This window comes from Eucyclogobius newberryi, unplaced genomic scaffold, assembly GCF_026437365.1.
Source record: "Eucyclogobius newberryi isolate DKJ021-1_F unplaced genomic scaffold, fEucNew1.0.hap1 SCAF_1, whole genome shotgun sequence".
Classification (NCBI taxonomy): domain Eukaryota; kingdom Metazoa; phylum Chordata; class Actinopteri; order Gobiiformes; family Gobiidae; genus Eucyclogobius; species Eucyclogobius newberryi.
Window position 1 is genome coordinate 11,302,613 of NW_027315723.1, and position 22,850 is coordinate 11,325,462.

Consider the following 22,850-nt stretch of genomic DNA (forward strand, 5'->3'; position numbering starts at 1 on the left):
TTAAGGTTAAGGTTAAGGTTAGGGTTAGGGTTACGGTTAGGGTTAGCCATGAGGCTATAACGGGCTATTAGGGAAATGCCGCGGTCCCTGAAACTGCGCGGCCATTTGACCACGCCGCGGCTCTCCAGCCACAGCCTTGTAAATAATAAAAACCTTGTAAAAGATTAAAATAGAGGAATGTTGAGGAAATTATTCTATTTTGTCTAATAATTATCAATATATGCCTATGCCATCTCCTAGCTTTTACTATATGTAGTTGGGAGATGAGGTAAAAAAAAAGAGGCAAAAGTGAAACACAAATAAAAACAACAAATAATCTTCCCATTTATTTCACTAACAAATTAGTTCAGGGGTTTTGGCAGCATTCCTCTCTAGTCTCTCTCTTTTACTATGTAGTTAGGAGACGAGGGGAAAAAATGCAAGATTAAGAGTTAATGTTGGGTATCGATCTCAGGGACGACGGTTTTCCGCCGGAACAGGAAGTATAGTTGCTGAACCAGGGTGACGGGTCTCGCCACAACCGCATGTGCGCCGCTCAACCGCACGGAAGTGGAGCTTCGGCATTCTCCGGACTATGGCTCGGCAGCCAATCAGAGCCAAGCACCCAAACTTTGTCGACCAATCAGCGCGCAGCATGCAAATATTCACTTGTAAACAGTAAACTGTCATGGCGCGAGCCAAGGCGGACTTTAATCAAAAGCTTCCCGGCCCGATTTAATGATAATATTCCCTTTTTTCTGAGATTTATTAATAAAAATGACCTTGTCCTTGCACTCGCAAATGCTCGTCCACATTTCAAAATACCCCGTCCAAAATACGGGGAGACGGCCCTCATCTAAAAGAAAACTAGCAATATTGAACTTCAATATGGTATGTAAACATTTTTTTGATTTTGGACTTTGTTGAACTGGGAGTTGAGTGTGAAACAGTGAACACAATGTTTGTTGTTGAAAATGGAGTAAATTTCTGTCATTATCATGTTGGTGTGTGACATGATATTGTTAAAGGCGGTATGGACGAATTTTCGGCGATTTGAGAACGCAGGCGGAAGTGCGCATGCGCACTCCCCCGTGCGGACCGATACAACACACACGTGCGTTTGTTTATTAGCGCAACGGATCGCATCGCATCTCTCGTCTCCCGTAGATTTCTGTCCACTTCTGCGTCAGCTCGAACTGTCTTTCTCCGTCTTCATTTTGCCCCGTACACTGAGGGAACTATATTATGATAGATCCATGCGCTTAGGCACGCGGAAACGTGAGGAGGAACCGCACGCGGCTGCAGGTGAGTGGTAGGTGCGTTTTATGATTGATACGTGGCAGGACAAATGATTTATCCACGCCACGAGGAAATATGATAACAAATTTGCTGAAAAAAATCGTCCATACCACCTTTAATAATAATAATTTGGCTGAGCAGAGGTGTGTGTGTAAGAGGAAGGGATGGGGTGATGTTCATGTGTGCCCATGTGTATGATGTGGCTCTTTGCGGTAACACAGTAAAAAATGTGGCTCTTAGTCTCTGGTTCAGGTTCCAATCCCCAACAATTGTACATACATGTATGGTTTTACAGCAGAAAAAATAGCAGCATATAATCCTAACCCAGGTCTCGGGGAACATGGGTACCTGGGAACATAGGGCTGACCCAATAGGGGTCAGTGGAACATAAAAAAAGAAAAAAGAAAAAAAAAGAATCCAAAAGTTACGCGATGAATACATTTGAAAACTATTTGTAGTCCTTTTTAGTCAATGCACACATGGCAGATGGTTTTAAACACTGCAGTAAAAGCCCACACACAAAGAGAGAGAAAGTCACAAGTCCCTCTTTCAAACAAATGTGCTCATATGATCACGCTGCAGAAATATAAGATGGTTGCCCTGAGTTCTGCTAATAATACAAGCTAATGACCCAATTCAGACAGTGCCAAGGCCCAGCCCATTTGAAACAGTGAAGGCGATCACTGATGGGGTTTTTCGCGGCTGCACAAGACTGGGGTAGATCTATCCTTCTCTTCCTTCCTCTGAATGATGGTGCAATTAAATGTTTCATAGTGTGCCAGCATCAGTAGCAGGCTGCAGTGGCTCCGAGCGATCTCCTCCTTAGCCCTCAAAGAGCCGACATGTAAAGGCACAGAGACGGGAGATGTAAGAGCGTTTCTTATGTGTCTCATTTTGTGCTTCCGTCTGTTCCAAGCTCATTTTTAAAACTTTGTGCAACTGCCTTTCTTTTAAGAGGTCTTTGTTTCACAGCTATAGAAGTTTGTGTTAATTAGTTACATCAGCCCGGAGGAAACATTGGAGTAACACTTCATTTGAGCATGGCAAAAGTCATATTGAAGTGGTTTGAATAATTTATCAATTAACCATCATTGTGTGTCATTGATTGGATAATGAAAAAACCCATAATGTGACGTGACCATTTTGTAGAAGACATTATCGTTCAAATAGAATTAATCTAGCAAGTTGTGCAACGTAAAAGAGCGTAATTGTTTTAAAATCTATAAAATGTAATGTTTTGCCAAGTTACTGACTTTCAAACTTTTTCCAACGCTAGCACTTTCAAAATAAAACATGTAGTGTTTAGAATGTATTGGCCTCAGTGTTGCATACTTCTGCGATGACCTGAAGATAACATTCTCAATCACTTTATCTGTTTTCCTGCATATTTTGCCAACTTAAAATGAAATGTTTTGCAAGTCTAAGCAGCATATTGGGTGAAGTGATTTGGGACCTGTGTCTGAAAATACAGAACTGGCCCAATACTACATTAGCAGCTGATTTCAACTTGCCATACAGGATTAAACAGGATGCCTTGAGCTGTTTTGCAAACCCAAACTGCCATAAGTAATTAGAATCTTTAAGTTGGACGGGGAAAACTTCTGGCATCACATGCAGTTCAACAGCTTTCCATCTGAATCATATCTTTTGAGGGGAGGAAATATTTGCGCGAGTCTAGCTAACTTATTGTACTTGACAGGGCTGTGACTTGGGGGCATCTACAGTGCTGTCATGTCATCTCATTAGCCAGGGCTTTGCAGTGTTTTGACACACAATGATGGGGTACAAGACGGCCACAGTTTTGCAGCTTTGAAAAACATGGCGTGGTTGCAAGATTTAGCTAAATACCAGAAAGGATAGCCAAGTACTAGTTTGCAGGTTTCGACAAAGTGTAAGATTCCCGGGAATGTGCGAATGGCCAGCAGGGTCATTATTGACGGGGTTTAAGTGAAGAAAACTATCCTGCTGTGGTTGTCTGGACAGATCACTGCCTGATTTTAAAAAAGTACCTCCAGGCGCAAAGTTGATAAGTGGTTGTTTAGCATTCAAGCGCAGCAAAGGCAGTCTTCGCACAAAGGGTAGAATATCCGGGAGCTTGGCTGGCTTTTAAATGGAAGAAAAAGGCTTGTTATGATTCAGACCTTGAGCTAAGATCTCTAGTACCTGCACCGAGCTGGAGGATTGTTTTGGGTGGATGAGAAAAACTGTAAACTTTGTACAGAAAGGTTCACATTATGCTGAAACTGAACCCGGGGCCAGAATGCAATAATGTCAGTTGGCATTTTGTTTTGGAAAAGGTTTTTGGATGAAAGTTATTCCCGTAATTTAATGCAGTCTTGATTGTGTTTGGAATCATGTATCTTGAATAATTCATGTTTTGCAAGTTAAGCTTATGAATAGTAACATAAAGATTTGATTTTTGAGAATAATTCATACAGATTTTGTTAAGAACTATGATTTTTATGCAAGTAAAATTGAGAAGTGGTTTAATATCAAATGTAATCCCCAAGTCCCATTTGCCTTTTATTATAGCTTTGTCAAGGCAACATATTGTATTGACTGAGATGATAATAACAAAGATTTAGGACATAAAATGTATCGCATATTTGTTTCCCAAATGAACTGCAAATGAACTGGAAGCAGGACCACGCATGACTGATCCAAGAGTGATGCGTCCCAAACAACAATGGCTGCCAAACAAACTGTTATTCCACTAAATCTGCCATTAAGCTCCTGCTCACTTTCCAATCTCCACAGCAGATCCTGATGGTTCAAAAAACACTAAACAAAGTCTAAATAGCAGATTAACATACTTTCTGGAGCAAGACAACAAGGCCGGGTGCAGATATCAATCACACAGATGTTACCCGGGGGTCAACCATAGACGTGAGCCTAAATGACACATTCAATACATGGGGAGGCTTAGGAGGGCCCCTAGGTGGACCGGTTAAATCCCCCCAGGCTCTTGAGTGGACTTTGAAGCCTCTTATTTGGAATTACAAGGCAGTTCTTAATCTGCTGGATTTAAGACAAGGACAAAGGAAATGGGGCTTTAGTGGAACGAGCCCATCAGGGATGTTGTCAAGGGGGTGGCACTTTCGGAACGTTACCATAGATATTGTTTGATTATTAATATGTTAAATGTGCACTATGCAATTTTTCTGGTGGAGGGTTTGCTACCTGCTGAACTCTAAAGAGATGTTATTGCTTCGTCTTGAATGTTCCACAATATGGCATTAAACACATTTGTTTGCCTGATAGATATTTTTGAGCCACAACACACCTGTAATGGAAGCTAAAACTCTTCTGTGGAACTTTCCGGACAAATCAATTACGTCTTCATGGAAACCGGAGGCAGCAGCTCCACCAGAAAAGTTACATAGTGCACTTTTAATTCCCGTGACTCCAATGATGCCATTTTAATCAATGGAAAATATGTTTTACTGTTCAATTAAATTATTTTCAAAATATACTTTTGTAAAAAGTATATGTTAAAGTAAACAATGTATATTTTTTGTAAGTATAGAAGTCGAAAGTAGTCATATAACTCATATATTTATCTTTTTTCACATTCATGCAAACTATATTTTCTACCTCAAGAAGCGATTTATTCACATTTCTTTGGAATAACTTTTCAAAAACACCAATTTCTTCTTTCTTCCTCAATAAAAATGCATATAAAGCCCAAGGATTACATAGCCAATCTTATATTTTTCCTATATTAAAGCAATAATCTTGGCGAATCCCCTCTTCTCATAAAAAAATTCCAATAAGTCAATATGCAATATGATGATATAATGAAGAGCCAGGAGCAGCCGGTTTTCTTTGATCTTTGTGTTGTGTTTTTCCCACAAGGTATTCCATTTTTAATCATGATAATAATAGTCATAAAAGTCATGTCGATATCATGGGGAGATGAAGCGCCAGCAATTGCATTTCTGACAACTGTTTCAACCAATCACAGACCAAATTTCCAAAGACGACACCTGTGACTGAATAAGCAAGATGGCCGCTTCTGTGAGAGGATATTGTGGGCTCACGTATCGACACATTTGCAGGATAATTTGCATTTGCAGGAGGATTGTTAAATATCATTACTGATCTATTTAATAAGTCACATATTTTGGTGTTTTATTGGACAAATGAGGGATTACATTGACATATTTTGGTGTTATGTGTTTTAGATACAAAATAACTGCGATGGGATGTATTGCGGTTGTACTTATTCAATGTATGCACTTTTTTTGTTTACTTTTTCAAAAACTGTAGAATAAATAGAAATGAGGGCATCCTAAAAAAGTAATACCGTTTTAAAATAGACAATAATTTGCATAATAGTATCAGACATAATGAATCTTTGGTCAAAATATGAATACACATTTAAATAACATGAGCGATTATATTTTTATTTTTAATATTTTTGTGACTGAAGTACATATTTTTCATAGTATTGCATCAGCCACGGAGCATTTTGTGAGGAAATGTTTAAATTTATGCCTATGACACTTTATGTGTGGAAAGAACACATTTTTGACATCAATTTAACAAGCTCAAAGTATTAACATTTCTCTTCAAATATGAACTACTGCGTAAATTAGACGAGCTTTGGTCCTTGTTTACAATATGGCTGCTTGGTACCATATGAAATAACCTGATCTGCGGCGCATAAGTAAGTAATAAACTTCATAAATAATCAAACTAGAGACCATTCGCAGCACTGTGTTTTAGTGTTTAGTCTTACCTTGCATATGCACTTTTAAACTTTTGAAACAATATATGTGTTCCAAAAGCCAGTCCATGTTTTAATATGCACATCTAATTTCCACGCTCTTCCTTTGTGCAAGAAGAAAGCAGCAGACACATAAGACACATAAGTCCCATTAAGCACTGCATTGTTGGCGCCACAGCAGGGGGTTGGAGTTGCCCTTTGTCACGTTGCAAACTGTTGTGCATCCTTAGCTTTGGGGGCGGCGTGTGTATTATTGTATATTTGACGTTAAAAGTCACCCCTAGCATAATATTACACGAGTTGTTTTTAATAGGCTACACTTTTTCAATCCTCGTTCCCAGCCGTTATGTATCTGGGCTTTGGTTTTTAGAATGAACTGTTTAAACTCTGTAATTATTTGTTCCCTAAATATAATGAAGTCGCAACCTCCATCGAAATCGAGGATACAATCAAAGTGCATTTTGATACCGCTGATCGTAAATGTCAGAGGAGCAAGCGGTAAATAGTGATTGCCTGACAAGATGCAGTTGCGCAATCGGCTCCAGCCAATGATTTATGATGGAGTTGCCGTCCAGACCTCATTTTGCATACAAATTTTCAAAGCAACAAATGAAATACTCAATGATAGGAGCTCGAGGCTTGACACTGCATGACTTCCTTTGGCTTAACCACTCCGATACAGATTTGGTTGTCGAGTTGAATGTGTTATGTATTACGATGAAGTTTGCGTGCTTGTGAAGAGCAGTCTGCTAATATCAAATAGACAATGACATGACTATTTAAAGATTGAAAGGTTCTGTACAGATGATTACAGATTAAGGTACACTTTATTGTTCCCGTCTTCTACATTTTTCAATGCCGCTGGCTGGGGCAACCTGTGCAGGGCAGTGGGTGATAGAGTGCAGCGCTTAGGGACCCGTCTCCAGATCGGTAGCTCGGCTTGGTCAGGACCTGAGTTGGTGCAATTGTGCATGTTTCTGGTTGATGGAGGAAACTCACTCCAGACATTGCGAGAAACAAGCAAACTCTACACAAAAAGGCCCTGATGGCGTAGGTGTTGAACCTGCAACCATCTCGCTGTGAGGCGAGAGTGCTAGCTACTCAACTCAGCCACCATGCTGCCAATGTGGAGTCACAAGATTGCAGAGTGGTTAGTGCCTCAGGTTGGATAAGATTGTGGGATCAATGTTTAGACAGACTTTATATCACTTCTTAACGGCATTTTAGAAATATTACGTGAACCAAACATTTCATATGACATTCAAGTCCCAACGGTTTCTAAATGTTAAGTTATCTTCTGGATAATTTAACAGAAAACTGTTATTTAATAATCATATGCTTCTGTTTGAAAATGTTGCCCAGTGAACATAGAAAAAGAGGTAGGATTTCTGCTGCTGCTTCATATCACTGTGTTGTGTCCTACTTCTGTGCCACAGATATAGATCATTTCACCTCACCTGTTCATTGGTACTGTATGTTTTGCCCTATTTATCTTATAAAATATATATATCAAATTCATTTAAAGGTGCACTGACTTTTGAAGTGTCTGTAACCATCTTTTGTCCATGATTGTTTATGACTCTCTCTGGAATGTAACACCTACAGACATAATAATAGCAGCAAACGTAATAAACCGCATACGCACATCTCCATGGAGAGGAGATGACACCACCAGGCAAAGTTACCGGTCATATCTGTGCAAAGGCAAGCCCGCTCACAGTAACAATGCAACGTTTGTCAAGGTCATTTATTGTTATTTCAAACCTGCGTCTGACACATATTTTTAACAAACAAACAGAGAAACTTCCTGGTTTGAAAGGGGGATGGTGGAGTCTTTCACTTTCATCCAACCCCCCACACAAATCCACTTAAAGATTATTACACCAATTGTACAATACCAACAAACAAAGACATACAACGACAAAAGACAAGGACAGACCCGGACGCTCAATAACTTCTACTCCTCTCCTCGCGCTCACTGTAGAAGGAATCACTCCTTCTCTTCCTGGTACTTTCTATTGCCTCTTTTTTAAATATTTGTTTAAACTGTCTAAGATTTAAACTATTATTAATTTCCTCAGTTAACCCATTCCACAAAGTAACCCCCTGTACTGTAATACACATGGATTTAAAAATGGTTCTTACTCGTGGTTGATTTAGTTTATGGATTCCTCTCTGAGTGAATTTGTGATGATCATCTCTATCTAAAAATAAATTGTGAAGAGGAAGATGGAAGATTTGTGAACGGTTTTGTAATGGATTAAGTCAAAGAAAAAGCTGATGATTGGTGTGACCATTATAGTGTAGAAAAAGCTGGTTCCACCACGTGGAACCTCCTGATGATGGTGCCGGCCGGTGGGCAGGGCCTTCTCGGAATAGAATAGATAATGGAGTTCTCAGACTCGGTCCACATATTGAGTATGACTCTTGGATGAAATGCCTGCATTCCCTCTGAAAAAAGAGATAGATATAAACTAACGTTAGTACATTTGGTTCCTTTTGTGTCATATTTCTCAACTCAACAAACTTAAAACCATAATGCCACCAAAGAAATCAGATCCTCTGATGGAAGTTGTCCAAGACTTGGACGAAATCAAGGCATCGCTAAACGGCTTGTCTAAAGATATCGCCACCGTGACGCAGCAGCAAGTGAAGCTAGTGGCACTGGTGGATGAAGTTAAAGAGCTACGGGAACGTCTAGAGGAAAAAGATCGGGTCATTAATGGATTGGAAAGACGTATTGATGACCTTGAACAATACACACGAATGGAGGACGTAATTATTAATGGGCTAGAAACAAAACATCGCAATTACGCACGAGCAGCTGCTGGCGCCGGTGCCATGGTGGGACCGGACGCACCGGTGGAGGAGTTGCTAACACTGGAGCAACAAGTAGTTACATTTCTCTCAACTAAAGACATTAAAGTGGATCCGAAGGAGATTTCGGCCTGCCACCTGCTTCCCCGGAAGCATAGCGATGCCAAACCTGCGATAGTGGTTCGCTTTGTGAACAGAAAGCACAAAGTGGATCTGCTGCGCCAGGCACGCAAGCTAAAGGGGAGCATGGTGTACATTAATGAACACCTCACCAGCAAGAACGCAGATATTGCAAGACATGCGCGAATTCTGTGGAAACAAAAGAAAATACAAGCGACATGGACCAGGAATGGTCGTGTTTTCATTCGTCTAAATGGAACGCCTGAACAAGCACGAGTGATCACGGTAAGGGACGTCAAAGACTTGGAACAGTACAAATGAGGCAAATACTATTTAAATACGACTTTTCTTTGACTGAAATGACTTATGAACTTCACGAAGATGATCGTTTGTTTTGGATTATAGGGATGAGACTTTCTTATTTAATGGACTATGAACTCTATGAAGATGAACCTTTCGTTTGGATTATGGAACAACTTGTGTTTGGACCAGTGGAGTTTTCCATACATTTTGCCATTATTTTTGTTATTGATACTATTATTATTTATATATATATATATTTTTTTCTTACAACATGCCAGAACTTGGATCCATGGTAGAACAAAATACACACTTAAATGATGAGACCATTAATGATATAGATGATCCAACTGATTTCTACAATAACTTAAATTATTTAAATGTTAAACATGGTAAATATGATGTTGAAAAGGATATAGATCCTGATACTTACTGTAGTCAGACAAATTGTCAATATTACACAGAAGAACAGTTTAAGAGTACAGTGAACATGGAACATGTTTTCTCTGTGATACATTTTAATAGTAGAAGTCTTTGGAGCAATTTTCCATTTATTAAAGATTATTTAAGATTATTCCCAAAATTCAGTGTAGTTGCTATTTCTGAAACATGGTTAGATGAGGATAAAGTCTCAGCTGTTGAACTGGAAGGATATGAACTGTTTGTAGTGAATAGAAAAGACAAGAGAGGAGGTGGAGTTGCTCTCTATGTAGATTCTAACCTGCATTGTAATCGTATAGAAAGCATGTCTACTACAGTTGATAATATGTTAGAGTGTGTCACGGTTGAGATTCACATGGAGAAACAAAAAAAAATAACTGTCTGTTGCATATATAGAACACCTGGTTCTTCTCTGGATCATTTTAATGAGTTTATATCTAATATGTTTCACTCAATTGGAAATAAGTCTTACATTGTCTGTGGTGATTTTAATGTTGACCTGCTTAACCCAGGTGGACACAAGAAAACCACAGACTTTATCAATACTTTTTATAACAGTACATTATTTCCAGTAATAGTAAAACCAACTAGAATAACAACAGAATCAGCAACATTAATTGATAACATATTTACAAATGAAATTGGTAAAATTGATGGAGGTCTTTTAATGACTGATATTAGTGATCATCTTCCTGTTTTTGCAATTCTTCAAAATGTATTTAAAACACCTTGTAATCAGACTAGCGACATAAGAACAGTGAGACATAGAACACCTGAAGCAATTGAGACTTTGAAAATGGAATTAAGTAAACAAAATTGGGATGAAATTTATAGGTATGAAAATCCTAATGAAGCATATGAACTCTTTTTAGCAAAATTACTTGATATTTATAATAATTGTTGTCCACTTAAGACAATAATTTGTAAAAAACAGATGCTGAAACCCTGGTTTACTAAAGGAATAATTAAGGCTTGCAGAAAGAAAAATCAACTATATAGGAAATTCCTAAAATCCAGAACGCAGGTTTCTGAAATTAAATATAAAGCATACAAGAATAAATTAGTTAATATAATCAGAAATTGTAAGAAAGAATATTATACAAAATTATTAATGCAACATAGACAAAATATCCAGGGAACATGGAAAATAATGAATGATTTAATACACAAGAGACATAATAATAATAATAATAATAATTATCCTAATTATTTGAACAAAGACAATGACAAAATAAGTCATATTAAGGGAATTGTTCATGAGTTTAATGATTACTTTGTAAACATTGGCCATAAATTGGCAACAAAAATTGTGCCCCCTCAAAACAATGACATGGAGATTGGGGTCACGTATGAAGGTGTAAATTCATTTTTTCTAAACCCAACAAATGAAAATGAAATATTGAAAATTGTGAAGAGCTGTAAAAACAAAAAATCAACAGATAATAATGGGTTCGATATGTTTTTAGTCAAAAATATCATGGAACATATTGTCAATCCATTTACTCACATCTGTAACCAATCTTTTAAAACAGGAATTGTTCCTAATCAAATGAAAATAGCAAAGGTTATTCCCTTGTACAAAGGCGGTGACAAACATTTGACTTGTAATTATCGACCCATTTCTTTACTTTCACAATTTTCAAAAATATTAGAGAAATTGTTTGTTAAAAGATTAGATAACTATGTTGAAGTCAACAATATATTAAATGAGTATCAGTTTGGTTTTAGAGCACACAGGTCCACAACGATGGCAGTAGTTAATCTGGTTGAAAATATTTCCCAATCATTAGATCAAAAACTCCATACAATAGGTTTATTTTTGGATTTACAGAAAGCATTTGATACAATTGACCACACAATCTTATTACAAAAATTGGAAAAATATGGCTTTAGGGGAAAAGCAAATTCGTGGTTAAATAATTACTTATCGGATCGATTCCAATATGTTCATCTGAAGGGAGCAGAGTCTAGTTGTCAGCGAATTAGTTGTGGGGTGCCACAAGGCTCTGTTTTGGGCCCAAAATTATTTTTATTATATATTAACGATATCCAAAAAGTATCTGATGTTCTTAATTTTATCTTGTTTGCAGACGATACCACAGTTTACTGCTCAGGTCATAATTTTAGTGAGTTGGTGAAGGTGATGGAGAGAGAACTGCATAAACTAAACAACTGGTTTGCATTAAATAAATTATCATTGAACTTAAATAAAACAAAATTTATGGTATTCAGTAACAAACATGTAGATAATGATATCAAAATCAAAATAAATAGTTATGAAATTGAAAGAGTCAATTATATTAAGTTTCTTGGAGTGATCATAGATTGCAAAATTTCATGGAAAACACATATACAAAATGTACTGAAAAAAGTGTCAAAAACTATTGCAATTTTATACAAATTGCAGTATATTTTGAACAAAAATGCCTTATATTTACTTTACTGTTCTCTCATTACTCCATATTTAACATATGGTATTGAGATCTAGGGAAACACATACAAAACTAGAACCAAACCAATTTTCATTCTACAAAAAAAGGCCATTAGACTGATCAATCATGCATCTTATAACTCGCCGAGTCACCCTTTGTTCATTCAATCTAAGCTTTTAAAATTTTATGATTTGGTAGACCTGTATACTGCTAAATTTATGTATCTTGTTAAATGTAATCAAGTCCCTACATCATTGAGGATAAAGTTTGCCCAGAGGGAAAGTAAATATAATTTAAGGGGAACGTGTATATTTGACAGACCTTATGTGAGAACAACGCTGAGGGAACATTGTTTGTCAAGTAAAGGAGTTAAATTATGGAACAATTGTTGCGATGAATTAAAAAATGCCATTTCTTTATTTCTGTTTAAAAGGATCTTTAAGGAAACAATCATAGAAAAATATTTGGCAGAATGAAAATGCAGCTTTGTTATAAAACCTTGAATGCTTGTGGAGGATACTTGTGAGCAAACTGTCCAGTATTATGTAGTGTTGTTTTTGTTGATGAACTGTGGCTTATGAACTATAAAATGTCCACCAATGTTGAGCGTTTGAGAGAAGGGTAGGCACAATAAGCTTTGGCTTCTGCCTACACCTGGTCAAAAAACATTAATGTATCTCGAATTTAGTTTTGTGCTTGAATGTTGAGCACCTTTTGATTTGTTTTTGACCAAACCACATTAAAAAAAAAAAAAAAAAAAAAAAAAAAAAGCCGAAGTATACCAAATGTCTTGTTTTTCTAAAAACAGCGTCCAGATGACTACAACTTTTTCTACAATGGAACACTCCTGGATGAATGAGGGATTACCACGACCATTGTAGGGAAATATTCTAAGTGCTTTTTTTGGAGAGTTATCAGAGCCAATAGATTAGGCTTATACATTTCTCCAAACTCCTAAACTATCATTTAAGTATGACATTTTAAATAATGGATAGAAGTAATAGTAATGCATTTTGACTGAGTACATGACTAAATCTCTTAATTACACCTTTAGAAACTTTTGAATGTAAATAACTTATTTGGGTATATCAAATATTCTAAAACTACATCTAAAAACACATTTTGTTGGACTCTTGCAATAATTGCACCATCAATATTGAATTGCACTGGTATGTCAGTTTAACTGTTTGCGAATAATATATGTATGGTCTCTTTCGAATTTAGTGATCATTTATTTATATTAAACCAGTTTTGTAGTTTTCTTTTAATGAGTTCCAAAATATTCACTACATTCTGAAGTTATTATATTCATTATTATTCATGTCAACTGCAAATTGTACAAACGTCATCATTTGGATTGTTTACATAAAACATTATGTACACATGTATAATAGGAAAAGTGTAGGCTGTAATGTGGAGTATACATATGTAATAGTTTGATGCCGTGATTTATATTGACTAACTTGTACAAACTCTTTCCTGTCTCCTGCTCTCCATCCAGTTTGGTGGTATTTCCCTGACGCCATCGTTTTCAAGCTTTTGTATTGTAAGATGTTGTGATCAATAGTGTTGAATGCCTTCTGAAAGTCAATGAAAATTCCATTTACGCAGTTACCATAGTTATTTCTTCTACTTCTACTATCAATTAGGGCAAATTAAGTTGATCTGTCAGGCCTAAACCCATATTGACACAAAACACACCCAAAATATTATGTTTTTAAATTACATTTTGTAATCTTGAATCAAATAATGTTTCTAATATCTTACAAAATGGTGGTAAAAGGGAAACAGGCCTGTTGTAAGGATGAGCAATACCACAAATTTGAGCATTGATACCAAACCATCACCAAAGCAAGTTCCTATGTTGTGAATTCTGTTCATTGACGATGGCAATAAACCGATTCTGATTCTGATACCAAGTATTTTGGGGAACATTTCAATCGATACGGATACCAGAAGTGTGCATGACTATTTTATACATTCAGTTCACATGAGCCCTGGGCCTTCAGACATTATTATTTACAAATACAACTATCAGTACGAACGGCAAAACGACCCTGCAGGAGCCGAGAGACTCTGCAGGGTCGTTTTGGTGTTTGTACTGATAGTGTCTCTCGGCTCCTGCATTCACCTGCAGAACTGAACTCAACATAACAAACTGTTACGCTGATCGATACAACTACATGAGTGCACACGGCGAGTCAATGGTCAGAATGAGCATATCACGTTATCCTCTCATTAGGCTTACCTTAGTTATCACATATATAACGCACATGAAACACTGTCTCCCTCACTGCGATTTCTTCACCAGATGAAACGTTTATCCACAGGTGTACACGACAGGCCATTGGCTGTGTAATACATCCAACAGTTCATTTATTCCGTGCTCCGTGAACGTTTTCTTTAGTTTTTGCCCCTAAACATGCCCTCGCGGCCGGGGCATAACACGTAACGAAGCTGGACCAGTACATTCTGCTGCTGTTAAGTGGGCGTGTTTCCAGACTCAAGCACTTTGCGATAACCTGTCCAGAAAAAATAAAACCACCTGTGCAACACATTTGAGGTTGTATCGATATTTCATTCATGAGATTGATACCCAAAAAATTACATCTGAGTATCTTACATATTGATTCTTTAACATTAAATTAAAAGGATAAGCAATACAATCTCCATGGACAGATCGTGGGGGATCCTCCACGCACTGCACCTTTTAAAGGGAGTGTCTGCAGTGCCGAAACTGCCATGTTATTTTTGTGCCGGCCGCGGCTCCTGAAACTGCGCCGCTATTTGACCGCGTTTTAGCTCCGTTTTAGACCGCGCCGGGTTAAGGTTAGGGTTAAGGTTAGGGTTAGGGTTAGGGTTAGGGTTAGGGTTAAGGTTAAGGTTAAGGTTAAGGTTAAGGTTAAGGTTAGGGTTAGGGTTAGGGTTAGGGTTATGGTTAAGGTTAAGGTTAGGGTTAGGGTTAGGGTTAGGGTTAGGGTTAAGGTTAAGGTTAGGGTACGGTTAGCCATGACGCTATAAGAGAAGTACCGCGGTTCCTGAAACTGCGCGGCCATTTGACTGCGGGCCGCGGCACTGCAGCCACGGCCTTTAAAAAATGTGGCTTTTCAAACAATGCAGTGGTTCTATAGTTGACTTAAGCAAAGTTTTGGTCTTTTGTACCTCTTCCAAACTTAGCATCTGCTTTCTACTTACCACCCACAGCAGATCACGGCGCGTCGGCTAATTTATTCCTGATGACAACCTCACACACTCCTACATGTGTTCGGCTCTTTCCTTAGTTTGGCTTGTTTCAGTCTAGCTCGACCGAAGCTAATCAATATTGTGTGTAAAAATACAGCCTCCACATTAATGCATGAACTTTGCACACGTCACGCTTCGACCCTCGCTTCATGTGGTGATTCATAGTTTTGTCTTGGAGCGATTTGGACTTCCTCTTACTGTGTGGGGGGGGTATTTAAGTGTTTGAGATGGACTGGGGAAAACCTAGAGTAATATATTTTAGATTTTTAGGCCAGTTTACTTCCTTAAAGTTCAAGTTTGACGGATAGTTTCACACTGGGTGGTGTAACAGTAGCTCGAGTGGATAGAGCGCTCGTTCTCTAACCACTGGAGCGTATGTAGAAGTTAGCTGTTTAAACCCCCGCTGACCAGTGCATTTACTGTTGTGACCAGCGCATATACAGTTGTGTGACCAGCGCATATACAGTTGTGTGACCAGTGCATATACTGTTGTGACCAGTGCATATACTGTTGTGACCAGTGCATGTTGTGACCAGTGCATATACTGTTGTGACCAGTGCATATACTGTTGTGACCAGTGCATGTTGTGACCAGTGCATATACTGTTGTGACCAGTGCATATACTGTTGTGACCAGTGCATATACTGTTGTGGCCAGTGCATATACTGTTGTGACCAGTGCATATACTGTTGTGACCAGTGCATATACTGTTGTGACCAGTGCATATACTGTTGTGGCCAGTGCATATACTGTTGTGACCAGTGCATATACTCTTGTGACCAGTGCATGTTGTGACCAGTGCATATACTGTTGTGACCAGTGCATATACTGTTGTGGCCAGTGCATATACTGTTGTGACCAGTGCATATACTCTTGTGACTAGTGCATGTTGTGACCAGTGCATATACTGTTGTGACCAGTGCATATACTGTTGTGGCCAGTGCATATACTGTTGTGACCAGTGCATATACTCTTGTGACCAGTGCATGTTGTGACCAGTGCATATACTGTTGTGACCAGTGCATATACTGTTGTGACCAGTGTATATACTGTTGTGACCAGTGCATATACTGTTGAGACCAGTGCATATACTGTTGTGACCAGTGCATATACTGTTGTGACCAGTGCATATACTGTTGTGACCAGTGCATATACTGTTGTGACCAGTGCATATACTGTTTTGACCAGTGCATATACTCTTGTGACCAGTGCATGTTGTGACCAGTGCATATACTGTTGTGACCAGTGCATATACTGTTGTGACCAGTGCATATACTCTTGTGACTAGTGCATGTTGTGACCAGTGCATATACTGTTGTGACCAGTGCATATACTGTTGTGACCAGTGCATATACTGTTGTGGCCAGTGCATATACTGTTGTGACCAGTGCATATACTCTTGTGACCAGTGCATGTTGTGACCAGTGCATATACTGTTGTGACCAGTGCATATACTGTTGTGACCAGTGTATATACTGTTGTGACCAGTGCATATACTCTTGTGACCAGTGCATGTTGTGACCAGTGCATATACTGTTGTGACCAGTGCATATACTGTTTTGACCAGTGCATATGCTGTTGTGACCAGTGTATATACTGTTGTGACCAGTGCATATACTGTTGTGACCAGTGCATATACTGTTGTGACCAGTGCATATACTGTTTTGACCAGTGCATATACTCTTGTGACCAGTGCATGTTGTGACCAGTGCATATACTGTTGTGACCAGTGCATATACTGTTGTGGCCAGTGCATATACTGTTGTGACCAGTGCATATACTGTTGTGACCAGTGTATATACTGTTGTGACCAGTGCATATACTCTTGTGACCAGTGCATGTTGTGACCAGTGCATATACTGTTGTGACCAGTGCATATACTGTTTTGACCAGTGCATATACTGTTGTGACCAGTGTATATACTGTTGTGACCAGTGCATATACTGTTGTGACCAGTGCATATACTGTTGTGACCAGTGCATATACTGTTGTGACCAGTGCATATACTGTTGTGACCAGTGTATATGGTTGTGTCTTTGGGCATTCTCTTCACTCATCTTATAGCCTGAGCATGGTGTGCGAGTGAGCGATTGGTGATGGTTGGAGGGGCTAATGGCTCATATTGGAAGCCTTATTTGTGTCCGTCTACAGTACCTCAGGGCAGCGAGTATGGATTCCCTGCTGACAATGTAACACTTAAAGCACGGGTGAGGTCTGTGAGTACATTTTGTGTTTTCCCTCAAAGAGTTTATTTCAAAATCAGCACAAAATGAGGCAGCTGTGCGCTCTCTGCATCTAATAAGTATTTTACTTATCTTCCTCTCAAGTCTGTTTTATAGAAGATAAGAAAGGTAAGATAAGATACGCCTTTATTGTTCACACATAGGGAAAATTTGGTTTGTTGCAATGCAGGTATATACAGAGGAAAAGAACAGATAACTTATAGGAAGTTTAAAAAACACTCTTTATAGAAGAACTCATATAAACAAAAACTCTTATAAACAAAACTCCTATAGACAGAACCTCTCATTTCTTAATAAGTAATGGAGGAAAAAATAAAGATACAATTTAATAAAATAAAACAGCTAGCGTAAGACAAAATAGTACTACTTATTTACATCAGTTATATGCACATGAATATGACATTACCGCGTGTGAGTACGACAGTAATTGCTCATGAATATGACGGTATTGCACATGGTTAGGTCAGTATTGCACATGGTTAGGTCAGTATTGCACATGGTTAGGTCAGTATTGCACATGGTTAAGTCAGTATTGCACATGGTTAGGTCAGTATTGCACATGGTTAAGTCAGCATTGCACATGGTTAAGTCAGCATTGCACATGGTTAAGTCAGTATTGCACATGGTTATGATGGTTATGTCAGTATTGCACATGGTTAGGTCAGTATTGCACATGGTTATGTCAGTATTGCACATGGTTAGGTCAGTATTGCACATGGTTAGGTCAGTATTGCACATGGTTAGGTCAGTATTGCACATGGTTAGGTCAGTATTGCACATGGTTATGTCAGTATTGCACATGGTTAAGTGCACAAGCCCCGAAATAAACGTGTGTTAATGATGTACCAAAGGGTTTTAAGATACAAAGACTTTGCATTACTTCTTAATGGCAAATACTATATGAACCACCCATTTAATATGACATTTAAGTCTTAACGGTTGTTAATGTTACGTTATCCTCTGGAGCATTTTACAGAAAAACTGAATGTATTCTTCTGTTCGAAAATGTTGTCCAGTGAATGAATTTAAAAGGTTGTTGTTTCTTCAGATATTGATTTCTGCTGCAGCTTCATATCACCGTGTTCGGTCCCTTTTCGGTGCCATAGATCTAGATCAATAAACTACTTGTGTGAAAATCAGGTACCCAAGCTATAAAGAGCCTCGTAAACCAAAAGGCATATTATTATGAGGCATATTTCTAAAAGTATAAATCATTGCGGTGTATAAGACATTTCCGAATCACAGTCATTTGTTGCTGATATGCTCATTTACTGTGTAATTCTGAAACTCTGAAAATCCAGATAAAGAAATTAAATATGCTATACTGTACTCTTTTGGAGCCTGCAGGTTTTTTTTTTCTACCAGATTTCTCGCTCTAAATTATATCAGTTAGCGTTAACCTATTGACCTTGCCTTAAGCTGCCACCGCTCTGTTCTGGACTCCATCCCGTCGTACTGCAGGGTCACCTCCAAATAGTTCCTATAGTGAAAAGAAGCATCATTGTTTGGGGATTTGAGTAACCGGATAGCCACACTCACCTCAGCCCTTCAGGAAAAAACTGTCAACTCCATGAACACTTCCCCATTTTCCCTACTATTCTCTTCTATTCTATTTGCCTCCCACACAATTGCCTCGTTTTTTTTACTCTGGCCAAAATAAAAATAATACAAGTGTGAGTCCACAGCCGCTGGACTTTCGAACATTTTGCACCCAGGGCTATTTATAGATGCATCTGAAAATTCTTGGCCCGAATCTCATTATTCTGTATAGAGCATGGACCGGTCTCTGGGAAGTTATGTAAGAAAACTGCCTTAATGTGCAAGACTTTTGATGCACTGAACTTTGCCAGAATAAAATTATGTATGAGAGAGGGAATCACACAATCTATAATGTTGATGATGATTGGTATATGATGAATCTGTTTTATCTGTTTTGTTTTGTATCGTGTATTAAGTGTAATGTTGTATTTAAGCCCGTGCTGGTGGGAAGCCTCCAATTTTTTTCTTTTCCGCTCAGTCCTTGTGTTTCCTGGGTGTGTCCTGGGGGAAAAGGACACTGGCTCCTTGGAATCTACAGCGTTGCTAAGAAAGTGCTACTGTCGAGGAATGGTACTAACTCTTTTAATAGTTCTGTGGTAATCTCAAGGGAACTGGGACACGTCTAACCTGGACAATGACATTAAAGACTCTCTCTAAACCGGATGCATAAAAGGAATTGGTTCTAAATGTTTTGTTTAATAAACCAAATTTAAAACTTTCTCAATGTCAAACAGACCTAAGTGTGGTGAAAGTATTGTTTTACCAGATGGCGTTGCTAAACTATATTAATCCAACTATTAATAGTGAAAATAATCAAACCAACCCAATTGTTGAATTTTACTAAGTGCATATTTATTAACTGGCTAAGTAAAAGGAAAATGACTGCCAAAGGCATCTCCATCTGTTGTTGTTTTTTAATTTATTTTGTAACAGGGTAAATGTCAATCATTTGAATGGAATGATATTAATAGGCATTTGTGACACACCGACTCACCTCCCAATTCTGTTATAATATGTAGTCTATTCATGTCATGTGAATGCACGTGTCCATATCCAATGGTCATTTATTAATTAGAACTAACTTTTCTCACCTCAGATGATCAGATTTGAGTGCTAATAGAGCTGCAACAAGTTAATAAATTAATCACAACTAATTGATTACGAGATTATTGTAAACTAATTTAGTTCTAATCTCCACACAGACTCCAAACATGCCATGTGCTGCGAGAAGACCAGCAAAAACGTGAGGAATTTGAGTTTTTGATCAACAACCTTTTTTGTCTGTAATTGTACTCCACCGGTATGTACTTAAGTGGTGTCACATCAGCTTAATCTGGGTTATATTTAGTACAAATCTGATATTTCTAGCCTTAAAAAAACATCTAAAAAACTAAATTAATTGAAAAACTGAGGCTCTGTCTATACGAACACACACGCAAAAATATATTCTGTCTAAAACGGGTATTATCCACATGGAGCGGGCATATCAGGAGTCTAATGAAGGAGTCTAAAAACTTTTTGAAACCAGGTCCCAGAGTACAAAGGCGCTGTATCCGCAACTTGTTTGTGAAGGTTGTGTCATTGCCTCTGCGCCTTTTACTTAATGACTCATGCGGCAAAGTGCGACAGAAACGACAACAATGGCAGTGTACAGTGTTTTGTACGTACTGACGATTACTGTATGTTGGGTTGGTTTGTGTACAACCCACGTCCAGTTTTAAACTCATGTCTTTGTGTTACTTTTCAACAGTCCCACCAAGGAACCTGGCATATGTATTACAACATTCTCAGGCTATTTGTGTAGATGCATATATTTAAAGAAACACTTCCATGTTTACGGATAAGGTTTTAGAAACAATTATCTGTGTTTTAATCTAGTGCTATCAGTGGTGGGCCGTCAGGGCCAGCAAGGCCTTCTCTGCTGGCCTAAACATAATCAGAATGTAATTTAAAAATTATATATTATTTCCCACAAATATTTCTTAAATTATTCCCCAGAGTAATAGTTTTACTCTTCATTTCATGGCTTTCCTCTTGGTTGCACTGCTTCTGCCCCAGGTTAAGATTTGGAGGGCTGATCTTTCTGTTAGATCTTTTATCCAATCATATTCAGCCATCATGTGTTGCCAGGGGTCTAAAATCTGCCCTCAGGCCTTCAGACTTAACAGTGAGGGTGCTTACAGCTTAAAGTGGATGGAAATGAAAATTATGTGTCAACCAATCAGCTTTAGAGTTGGCTCTTGTACGTGGCTGCTGTTACACAGGAGCCAGCAGCAGGTGCATCACGTGCACGTCTTTTGATTGGATCACCAATATTGAGAGGCAGGTCTTATGGGCGGGGCTATGCGGAACATACGAGGGAACTGAATTTGAAAAAAAGTAATCCGCGTACTACAAAGCTGTTTTTTCAACCCACAATGCGGAAGGAGGAAAAGACACGCGGACATTGGCGCAAAGAACGGCGCGGACAACGAGTTGACAACGCTGCGGACAACAACACAGACAAGATGACACAACGCCTGGTTAAACTGCGTTTCAGTCTAAATAGTGTCTAGAGCCATGGCATCATAATGATGGTAATAAGAGGTGGATTCATTCGGGTGGGACTGTGTAGGACTGAAGGCCCAGGTCAGAGACCCACAGCCTGCCACTATGATAATTAACTTGTATATTCTACTTATATATATGATGACATCATATAGCAGCCATAGTTGCCATGATAAGGACATACGGTACATGTCCCTGCTTGGTTAATCCACCTGTCAATCATGCCCATCTGAAATTGGGGAGATGAAACCTGTGACCACACTCACATCTTCATACAGTAAAGTATTAGAGTGTGTATTTTCGATCCCAGGCAAGATGGAGCATCTTCTGTCTTCTGGTCTCCATGGAGATGTTATAGAGGTTTATCTAAAAAGTGATGCAGTGCAACTTGAATAACACTGTCTTTCAATTGATAAACCACGTGAAACCACCAACTTAAATTAGTCTTGAATTTTAACATTGGCCTTCAATGCAACACCCAATAACCTTGTCAATCTCGTGCTGTTGGGTGGTATCCTTGGAAGATTGGATTTCTATTCAAAAGCAGTTCCTGTTTTTGTTGAGGCAGATACACTTTAGTGGACGTAGAGTCGCAGGAATGCACCACCTCGGGATACAAATTAGACTCTGACCTTTTCTTTCTGTCTTTCTCTCACTTAATTGTTTGTTTGAGCCAAGCTGGATAGCTTGTGGATGTTATTTTGTATAACATGAGTTATAATGTATACAGTAGCAAGTTATACACAGATGTTAAACAAATTTGGGGATACAATTGTGGTTCTGGCAGGCGGCGGTGGTAGTAGTATTGTCCAAAATCTGTAACAAATATTGTTTTAACCATTGAAGTAATAGTAGCTGCTCTACTGCATTGATACTATTGTACTTTTACTTACTGTATGTTACAGTAAGAATTCTTTAGTACATTTGAGGCGTACTGAAATGAGGACAATAGAGTGCTTACAGTGTTTCTCTTCGCCTCCTGCTGTCCGGTGACAAGTAGAGCTTTTCCAGCATGATGTAAAGGGTGTCAGCTGGGGCAGGCCTGTTTAATTTTTCACAGGTGTGGCTCAAATGACAATAGCAGCTGCCATTTTGGAGCGAATCAAAGAGGTTTGCCCTGGAGGGGCTCTTCATAGTCTGGCATGTGACTGTGGTTTAAAT